This window comes from Dromaius novaehollandiae, chromosome 27, assembly GCF_036370855.1.
Source record: "Dromaius novaehollandiae isolate bDroNov1 chromosome 27, bDroNov1.hap1, whole genome shotgun sequence".
Classification (NCBI taxonomy): Eukaryota; Metazoa; Chordata; class Aves; order Casuariiformes; family Dromaiidae; genus Dromaius; species Dromaius novaehollandiae.
This window is the reverse complement of record NC_088124.1, coordinates 4225001-4235436: the sequence shown is the minus strand read 5'-3', so window position 1 is coordinate 4235436 and position 10436 is coordinate 4225001. Positions and strand designations below refer to the sequence as shown.

Below are 10436 nucleotides of genomic sequence, written 5' to 3'. Positions count from 1 at the left end.
CATGGCGGCGTGCCGAAGCTGGGATGGCCGAGAGCCGCCGGACCAGAGCCGGGCTTGCCAGCCCCGGACGTTGGCACTTTGGTCGCAAGAGCGATGCTGGCCTTCACTTCAAAAAGCACAGACTTGTTTCCTGGAGGCTCTGGTCTGCCCAAGGAGCTTATTTTGGGGACCACCTCGTGCTCAAACCTTCTCGAGACCACCAAACCTTCCGGGCTGTGGTCGGGCTCTTCAGCTCCTGGCAGTATCAGTCCGCAGGGGTGAGATGGTAGCAAAAGTCATGACACCTAACGGGACGGTTGGGCTGAGCGGGTTGAGCTCTTGCAGGGCGGTGCAGGCTCTTCGGGACAGCTTCACGCTCGGTGCAGCATCTCGCTCCACGGCTGAGCCAAATACATGCTGCCATCACACATAAAACTATCAGGTAGCACCCAAATAGGCCCAAACATGCAGAAAAGCAGCTTCCTGAGGCTGCTGGGTTTTAATTTGCCGTCTGCGCTGCTGGAAGCATTGGCACAGGGAACATGCGCTGCTTGGGAGGAGTTTGCAAGCCCCGTGGCACGTCTGTGTGTCCGCATAGATGCGTTTCCGTGCGGGAAAGTGGCCTACAGCGCGGTCGGGAGCTTGCTGCTCGGGAGGAGGATGACACGATGACCAGCAGATCCAGAGCCGTGCAAAGGTGGCCGGTGAGGAACGGTTCCCGGGGGCTCGGTGTGAACTATGTGTGAGGTTTGAAAGCCGTTCCCCCTCCGTGCCGTAGCAGCCCGCTGTTAGGACACGTGCGAGGAGCCCTGCGCCTTTGAGACGGTGCTGTTTGAGAAGGAGCTCGTGCCTGGCGCTCCTCCTGCGTTCCCGGGCTCCGGAGCCCCGGAGCTGCTCGCAGAGGATGATTTACAAACTGCGGAGCGTTTCCCTGGTTTGTTTGTGTAGGTGGGTTTTTGTTTGTGTGTCTCCTGAAACCTTGAGAGCTGCGGACATATTTCTTCCCTCCCTCGCTCGGAGTCAACCCCGGCCCTTCCTGGCGCGAGAAGTCCCCGGGCGCGCGTGGGGCCGGCGCGGGACCCAGCGCAGACCTGTCCGAGGAGGCTTTTCCGCGCGCTGTAGTTGAGGCCACCAAAATGGGAGGTGGGGGTGGAAATTACCCCTTTTCCATGGCTATTCCCGTCTCAATTTCCCTTTGCCAGCCTCCAGCTCTGGGGTGCTTTTCGGGCCCCCTTCCCATCCCACCCAGCTGGTGATGGGCAGGAGGGTCCATAACCCTCCTCCCACCCATAGCCTGGTGCCAGGTACCCTATGGACGTATATAACTTCTCCCACTATCAAAGCCCCCGAGCTTTGCCACGTCATCGGAGCGGGCTCCCGGCAGCATCCGTCAGCGTGTCGGCCGCGAGCGGCGGGTGTTGGAGGACGGCAGCAATAAAGCGCGGCGAGCGGGCGGCTTCCCCGCGTCGGGGAGATCACGACCATTGAAATATTGAAGTACTCGCATATAAACTGCGCTTTCAAGTATTTTTGACAAGGGTACTAATTAAATCTTAATTGACACCGCACTAATTAGCTTCTTAATTACATGGAACCACATAATTAGCAGCACACTCTGTGCTAATTGTTAATTAGGAAAACCAGGCTTCCCCCTGTCCCCCCCCCCCCATCCCTCCCCTCGTGTTGTCGCTTTTAACTAAAGAGCCGCTCGTCGGGGAGAGGAGGACGGAGGTGGGTAAATCCCAGCTCCGGGAGGGTGGCCGTGGTGGGGGGCCGTGGGCAGGGGGGGGCCGTGCTCCTGCCCCAGCGCGTGGGATGAGGTGGGGGTGCGCGCTCGTTAGGGATAATTAATGATGCAGAAGTGGCGATGCAGCGTGGTCCTCTACCCGGAGCGCTTCCACGTCACCCCCGCGCCAGCCCCCTTCCCCCGGCTCGTGCCCGGCGGCTTGGCCTGGCTGAGCCCCCCAAAGGGCCCTTTTCACCCCAAAAGGCCCTTTTATCCCTCATCCGCCGCTCCAGGGCTGATATCTACAGCTCGGCTCAGCCTCCCTGGCCGAGTGCGGCTCGTCCCGCTGGCCGGCCCTCCGAGTCCTCGGCACGCTGCTGCTCCGCAGCCGGCTGCCAGCTCGCGAGTCCCCTCGCGTCGATGACACAGATGCTTCATTTCTGTGCTGGGGTGCACGACCTGCCCGCAGGGCTCATATTCCCCAGAAAGCCTCCCTCCCCTGTGGCCTAGCCGGTCCCTTTGCTCCCTTTACTCTCTGGATTTTCCTGGTTTTCCTGCCTCGCGCCCTCTTTCCCTGCCGGACAGCTGGAGTTTGCAGCTGCCTTCTGGGGCAGCAAAGCTTTGCCTCAAGCACGAGATCTCGCCCTCCTTGGCCCAAAGCCGCCCTCTGGCTTTGCCTTGCCTGCACCGAAAGGGCCCGCTTTTCCCCCAAACCGGCCGGCCGGGGCGGCTGGGCTGTTTGCTCGAGCGCTGTGAGCTCAGGGCGATGCTGGGGTTTGCTCCCGCGCCGGGGGCATTTCCATCCCTCCGTTTCCCGCGCGCCTCGGGTGTTGCGCCCAGGGCTGCTGCTGAATTTGGTGGGCGAGTGGGGTCCGGCGGGGTGGGAGGTGGTCCCGGCTCGCCCGCTGCTGCGTCTCCCTGCTCCAAAAGCCGCTTCGGTAGCAGCTTTCCCACCCTCGCTGGCTGCCACAGTGCCTGGCCTTGCAGCCGGAGCCAAGGCAAAACCCCACGGCTGCAGTTTTGCATGGCTCTCCCTCTCTTTTTTTTTTTTCCTTTATTTTTTTAATAGCGTAGTTTTCCAGGAAATATAAAAATGGCTTAACACCTGCTGCGGAGCTCGTCTTTCGCCAGAGCCCGAAGGAGCGCGCCGCGGGAAACGGTGCAGCTGGGAGACGGCAGCGCCCTGTTTACGAGGGGAGAGGCGGCGGGGGGGGCAAACATCCACGTTTTCACCAGGGGGAAGAAGAAAAAATGAAGAGGTGAGAAAATTGTTCGCATTTGACAAATCTTTCTAATTAGGGGCCAATTATGTCCTCAGATTCCTAATTGGGATTCCGGCAGGTTTTCAGGCTTGTAGGGTAATTACAGGCTCGTAATTCTATTAAGATGGAAATTTGGGAGAAATACCTTATCATAACATTTGGATTTTGCCATCTGTGTTGATGGGCTGTAGCTCGGGTGGGAAGGGGATGCTCTGGCTCCTGCGTCGGGGAGCCCGATCCGCAGCCGGCACGGACCGCCAGCACCGTGCCAGGCACCAAGTCCCTCTGCCCGGGGGAAAAAAACAGGTCTGAGTGTCCTGTCGGTCCCCCGGGGTATTTGGGGGACTGAAGGGGCCGTGGGGTACCGGGAGCCTGGGTTTCCCCCCCCCCCGGCTCACGCCAAGCTGGGCGTACCGAGCTCCCCGCGATCCATCTGCGTCTCCCAAGCCGCTGCCGCCGTCACCGCCCCGGTGTTTCTAAATAGCAATAACCATGGCAATCGCTCTCTGTCTTCCTCCCGACCCGGAGGAGAAAACAGCTTGATTAGTTTCCAGGCAGCCTGACTTTCATTTATACCGATGCTCTTTTGGGTGCAAAAAGAAAGGAAGCCGGCTTGCAAGGCCCTGTGCAGCACCGGGGATGCGCGGAGGGGCTCGGCATCGCCTGCGGGAGGGGGAAAGCCCTGGCACGACGCGGGCACACAGATCTGCCCAGGCACCGGTGCAAACGATGCAAACCCATCGCAGCTCTGGCGCGGCGGGGGGCTCCGGGGGGCAGTTTGTCAGCCTGCACAAAAACCTCCGCCGGGCAGGACAAGGCCTCTTTGAGAGCCTCCCGCGACGGCGGGGCCTGCAGCTCGTAACCGCGTCCCAGGGGCTGCGCCGGGCGGCTTGGGTTTCGCTCTGCATAATGGATTTTCGGTTCAGAGGCCAAAACTGGGGAGGGAGGGAGGAGACAGAAACCGGGCTGGGGAGAAGAGTGCTGTGGGGCTACCAAAAAGCTTTGTTCAACCCCAAACGAAGCATTTTATGCCGGTTATTTTGGCTATCAAAAAGCAGGAGGAATTTTACAGCCCCTTCGAAGCATGGACAAAAAATGCTTTATTTTAGAAAAATGCACTGACGTGTTTTGTTTCAACAGTTGCAAGAGGGTTTTTTCTCCCCCTTTTTCCTGCTGCATTGGAAACCGTTTGACGCGAGCCAACTTTGCAAACTCACCACCGCCACGGCAATGCCCCTGGTTCTGCCGGGGGGTCGCGGGCAGCGAAGCCGGCGGAGGGGTGCGCGGGCCGGGAACGCCGGGAGCGGCAGCATCCACCGCACATGCACGGGATGCCCGGGGCTTCCCGGAGTCTAAGTGACCCGTGGGCACACGTGCCGTGATTGACGCCTGTGGCGGGGACACACGTGCCGTGTTGTGCAGCCAAAAATCCCGCATCAAATACAGACAATCCTGTTTGGGCAAGATTTCTAGGTGGGAAATTTCCCACCCCCCGCTCCCAAAGTCTGGATATACAGTGGTGGCAGGGTGCTGGAGCTGCTTTTTGGCTGCGGGGCTGTTGCTAACCGGTGTCTCTGCCTGCACAGGAGCGACTCGAGGAGCCTCGGCGCGGGAGCGCTCTGCTGCGCCGGCGACGGGAGCAAATCCAGCGGCACTGGGCTGCTCCGGGGAGGACAAAGGCGGGCAGTGTTTTCCGCCCGGATTCGGAGCGGTACGTAGCTCGCCTGCCAGCACGCGCAGCCCGGCTGCGGCGGGGATGCTCGGCAGCTTGCACATGCCTTGGCTCCGCGCCCGGGCGGGCTACGGGGACACGTGGCACCGGGGGATGCGGGGCAGAGAGGCTCGCGGGCAGTGGCATCCCCCTAAGCCGAGATGCTAATTCAGGGGGGTGCCCTGGATGGCAACACTAATATTTTTTTCCTAATGAAATCAGCTGTGGGTAATTATTTTAATCCGGGTTACTGGGAGGGAATGCAGCTTCTTCAGGATCTGCAAATTTATAATAATACCAGGAGGAAAAAGGGGGGGGGGGGGGAGCAAACCGTCCTCTCCGTAAGAGTCTTGCTTCCTTTGATCTTTTGTGCGAGGCCTCTTATCGGGACGAGGGTAGGTTTACACGCTGCGAGATAGGGGAGTAATACTGCGCCGAGATAAGCCGCAGCCCCGCTCGCCTTTGTGTGGCAGATTCGATAGCACTGGGAAAATGTTTACTGGGAGACTCGGGGAGAGCATCAGTCCCCAGCGCAGCTGAGAAAAATAATTGCTTTGCCTGATAATTTACAGGGTGGCAGGTCCTGCCGGTGCCCGTGCCCTCTCCCTGCCACGCAGCTCCCAGGCTTCTCTGCCGGATGGCACTTGCTCATCTCAGCTGCCACCGCTCCTGGCGCTTGGGGACATGTTAAAAAATCCCTTTGGGACAGTGTCATCCCTCTTGCAGCCCCAAATCAGCCTCTTGCTTTGAAAAACCTTCCCGCCTGGAAACGGCCCCCAGGCCTCTCGGTTGCCCATCTCCTCCCCATCCGTGCCAGGAATCGGCCCATCGTGGGGTCCAGCCCCACCAGCACTGAGAAGGGGCCGAAAATTAATCGCTCGTTGCAGGACACTGGGAAGGGACACATGAAAGTCCCGCTGGATTTCTGCCGTCTCCTCCAAACTGAGTTTGCCCTGGGGACACGGCCGGGACTCTTACAGGTGCCAGGAGGAATTTCCGAGGAATCTCCAATTCGGCAAGGACATCGTTCCCTCCCGGGACAGCGAGATGGGGCCGCACTGCGAAGGGAGAGACGCCAGGGGGGTCACCGAGAAAAGGGCCCCTGCCGTCCCCAGCCACGTAATCGGTTTCCTATTAATCTGGCTTTTTATTATTATTATTATTGTTATTATTATTAAACATCTCTCTTCTCCCAAATCATCTCAGAGCTGTGGCGAGGTCCCTGGTAATAGCTCCATAAATTTCAGCCATAAAAAGTAATGGAGGGAGACAAATGAGATAATTAGGAATAAATCTTGGCGAGGTCTCTATTCATCAACATCCCCCAGAACCGGCCAATATTCCAAATCATTAGCAAAGCCCGTAATTAACAAAGAGCCAAGGCTTCCAACGTTAATAAAGCACTCTCAACTCTATATTATCAGGTAGCGGCTGACGAATCAGCCCTGTTAATATTATGGCTTTTGTTAAGGATCTTCTTTCTTTCTCGCTCTTTTTTTAAAGCTAAAAACCCCGTGTCTTCTTTTTTTAATTCTTCTGCTAAATTTTAATTAGATTTTGCATGTGCATCTGTAGAGGGCAAGTGAGGGGACAAAGGACAGGGTTTTTTCCTTTTATACTTGGGGACTTCAGGAAAAGAAGAACTTGATGGGGAAAAAAAACCTATTACTTTTATTCACTACAGTGCACCTCCATGCTCTTTTGTGGGAAGAAGCCCTCATAGATGGTACAAAACAACCGCCAGTTTTATTTATTTCTCCCCTTGCCTGCTAGATCCTCCGTATTTCTGGAATATGCCTCCTGGCAGCAGCTGCCAGGTGCTTGGCAGCTCTGCAAATCCGCCAGCACCCATCAGCTCAGGCACCTCGCAGCTCCTCGGTGCAGGTGGGAGTCACAGCAGAGCAGGGTCCAGGTGCAGCCCTGGGAACCCCAGCTTGCAGTGGGGAAAGGACTGGGGAAAATACTTGGCTTGCCCATTTCCCTACCCCAGCTTGGAGCAGCCCCTGGGCTGCTCCCAAATTATATGGTTTCTAAAAATAATAATAAATAGTAATAAATATATCATAATATAATGATGACATTGCTGAAGAGCTCGTCTGTTCCCTGTGTGCCTGGCCATGGCCTGAGGAAGCCACCAGCCACCTCCCTGTCCTGGCCCCCAGCCAGGCGAGCACCAGGGGCCTCTGCAAGCAGCTCCGGTCTGAATAATTAGAGTAGCCACATCACAGGGAAAGCCCCTCCTCAGCCCCTGGGAGCAGAGGGTTACGTCCCTCGACAGATTTATTTTGTTAAGCAGAGGCGGCAGCGTTCGCGCTCCCGGCGGAAGGAGGCAGCCCTGGCCGCAGGATGCCGCGGATGCCAAGGGCGTAGCGGGAGTCAGCGCCGGGTCAGGGAGTTTGTGCGAACAGGAATAGCCAGACATCTAGTAGGGAAAAGAGGGCGTTGGGAAGGATGGATGCAGACCTCCAGGACAGGATGGGAGCACTGGAGGAAGGGAAAAGCCAGTTCTTCTTTGCCTTCAGGGCCTGTTGCGTCTCCCACCTTCCTCAGAGATGGTTGTATTGCCACTGTCAAGCCTTCACCCTCTGTAGTATCTTGTGCCAGCGAGCTGGTCTCGTACCACATTGGCAGCTTTAAGATTTTTTTCCCATTTCAGGGGTCAAGCCGAGCTCCCGGGGGTATCCGGATGGCTTCAGTCCCAGTCCAGCAGCTCTGGGCACGGAGGCAACAGGGAGCGAGCAGTGAGCACAGACCCCAGCTGCCACCCATGAGCACCCCAGTCTGCCCTCAGGACCACATCCCTGCTGCCACCTCCTCGGCTGGAAGGTGCAACACACCGGGGAGGCTGCAGACACCCTCCTCCTTCCCGCATCCCGGACCTTAGCTGCTGCCGGGGCCAAGCACAGGCAGTAAAACTTCTGGGCAAGGCTGCACAAAGCCCTGAAACAGCCGCAGAGAAAGGTGAGTGCGAAGCCTTAGCAATGCGCTGAGCGGACACCTCTGCAAAGCGGCTCTGCACGGGGCAGTTGCGCTTTTCCATTTTGCGTGGTTCAGTGGTAGCGATTGGAGAAGTCTGCACCGTGCTAAAAGCCACCCAGGAGAGGGAAGTTAGAAAACCTGGTCCATGGCACAGCAGAACTGTCCACAGAGCAGCCACAGAGACAACTTCCCACTTCTGTTTGTCACCTGTTTGCTAGGCTGGGAGCAGAAAGCCCTGAGCAGGCACCAAGGCAGACCAGGAGGCTCTGCAACACCAGAGCCTGCTACCACTGGCAAGGACACCCTGCTCCTAGCAGCCAGAGCAGGGCAGTGTTATGTGCTCTGCATAGTCTGTGTAAGCGGTTTTATTGAGTGAGACTGTCATGGGGCTCTTTTTGGTACACTGTGCAGCAATACCATGACAGGGCATTTCATTATATTCCTGCCACGTGCAGTTTTTATGGTGCTGCATTGAACCTTCATCAATAACAGCCTTTACTGAACATGAAATCGTTCGGATAATAAAAAAGCCCTTTATTGAAAATAACTCAATGTAAACATAAAGCTGAGGGGACATAAACCACAACCTGGAACAGTGCAAACTTTATGGAACATTAGTGCGTGGATGCGTTACACCCGGAAAACACCAACGCCAGGACCAGAGCCACTCGACGAGCACCCTGCCAAGCAGGGGACCAGCACAGCAAGTCCCTGCAGAGGCCACAGCTACACCTGCAGCTCATCAACGGTAATTAGAGCATTGCATTTAGTGTGCCAGTGCTGTCCTGGGGACTCTGGGTGGCTGTGGCCCTTGGTTAGGGAGCAGGATCCTTACCGGAGGGGTGCCGCACCATACCAGGCACTCTGCAGGGCTGGGGCACCAGCGCTGACCTTTGCGACCTAAATAGGCTGGATAGAAAGGAGAGGGAGGGTTTTCATTCTAAATTTACACCCCAGCAACCTGAAACAAGAGTTATATGGCTTGTCTACTTTTAGGTGATGCAACCACGAGGCTGCTCTTCACACCAGCACATGGAAGAAGCAGTATCTCAGGGGGCACTGAGCTACTTTCCCTGAAGATTTGTGAAAGCATTTTGTAGAAAGGAATTATTTTCCTCTGAAATGCAACCACCTCTGTGGACAACAGCTGCAGAACTGCTCAGCCCATCAGTGTGGGACAGAGGGACGGAGGACACCGAGCTAAGGGATTATGGAGACCTGGTGTTGTTCACACCAGCCGGGTGAGCGGACCCCAACGTACCTACTGCCTTGAGAGATACCCCGAGACCAAGGTAGCTTAGCAAAGTGCCAGGCCTGGGAGCCAGCACTGGGACCCGCCAGCCTTTCCAGGGGCTGCAGGTTTCCAGGGAAGGGCAGAGCCAGCAAACGCAGTAGGAAACTGGCTGGAACAAAGTCTCAACACAGCCTCTAGGAAACTGCTATCTTGATTGCAACATGGGAACCCAGAGAAGGATGAAGCCCAGCTGGAAAGGGAAAGCTGCTCAGGGCAAAGCCGAAGCATCAGGACTGCAGGGCAGGAGGTGGAAGCAGGAGGATTCAGCTCCAAAATATCAGAAGGCAACTGGCCCCTCAGCACAGCCCACAGGACCACACACAAGGGGAGCATCACCTGGCCTGGGGGCACAAATAAGCCATTCCTCCCTTCCAATACCCCAAGGGCCTTTCCCTACTTTATACCAAGAAAAGAGAGCATGCACTTACCTTGGCTGCTTGCTGCAGAGCCTCTTGCACTGGGACACAGCAAAAGGAGCCCTTGCTTTGCCTGGGGTCTTTTATACCCCCCCAGTCTGCACTCAGGTGAGTCCCAGCAAACTCATCACTGCCAATTGCCAGGCGATGTGTTGCTGCGAAGTTTCCTCTTATGTCTCCATCACCTGCTGCTGACACCGAGCACCCGAGCCGGCTCCAGCCCCGAGGGTTTGCAGCAAACCTCACCGCTCCCCCGTACAGCGAAGCCCTTGCTGCTCCCTTCCCACCTCTGCGCACCGGAGCAGCTCGGTGCGTTGGTTACTCAGCCTCTGATGTTTCTTTTAATGCATCTTATAAAGATTTCTTTTTTTCTTTTCCAGGGGAAGTATCTTGGTGCTTCTGGACTAGAAATTGCTTCAGAGCAAACTCCGTTAAATCTTTGCTAACGTGACAGGCTTCTTTAGACGTCCCTGAGAGGTGCAGAGGCTCAGTATTGCTTGAATAAAAATGAGATGTTTTGGTCTTGATTTTGCACCCAGTGGACTAGGCAGACACTCGTGCCAGCGGGCAACTGCGCCCAGCGCGGGTGTCCCGGGAAGGCCGGGATCTGCGGGCCGTGCCTTCACTAGAGGGCAGCAGCATGCCAATAAAACACTCCCCGCATCCGCCCGGCTTGGGATGAGCCAGGTGGGAGCGTCCCAAGAACTTCACACCTCGGGCAAGCCGCCGTCGAAAGGCCCAGGCTGCACGGAAAGGCCGGGCTTGCCGGCGCGGCAGCCAAGGGCTGGTGGAAAACCGCCGGCGCGGGAGCAACGGGGGCTGCGGGAGGGAGCCGGGTGCGCGGTAACATCTGGAAGTGATTTCTGGGGCTGCTGAGCGGCGAGAGGGGAGCCGCTAGTCCGGTCGTGCCCGTGCACGAAGAAGAAAGAAGCACTTGCAATAGCCGGGTGTATTTTAATTGCAGCTAGCGAAAAGGTAGCTGGCAGGCGGCAGCCGAGCCCGGCCGAGCCGAGGGCCTGCTCCGCTCAGCGCGCGTGTTACAGGCTCCCGCCGCGCTGCCAAGATCCTG

The 10436-nt window shown here is 57.1% G+C and overlaps 1 long non-coding RNA gene across 1 annotated transcript; it reads left to right on the top strand.

Moving 5' to 3' along the window:
• The first annotated feature begins 7313 nt into the window (after positions 1-7313).
• Positions 7314-9907, top strand: LOC135323725 (uncharacterized). Its single transcript, XR_010385237.1, has 3 exons — positions 7314-7639; positions 8654-8898; positions 9748-9907. It is a non-coding gene; the product is annotated as an uncharacterized LOC135323725 (long non-coding RNA).
• Positions 9908-10436: the final 529 nt, after the last annotated feature.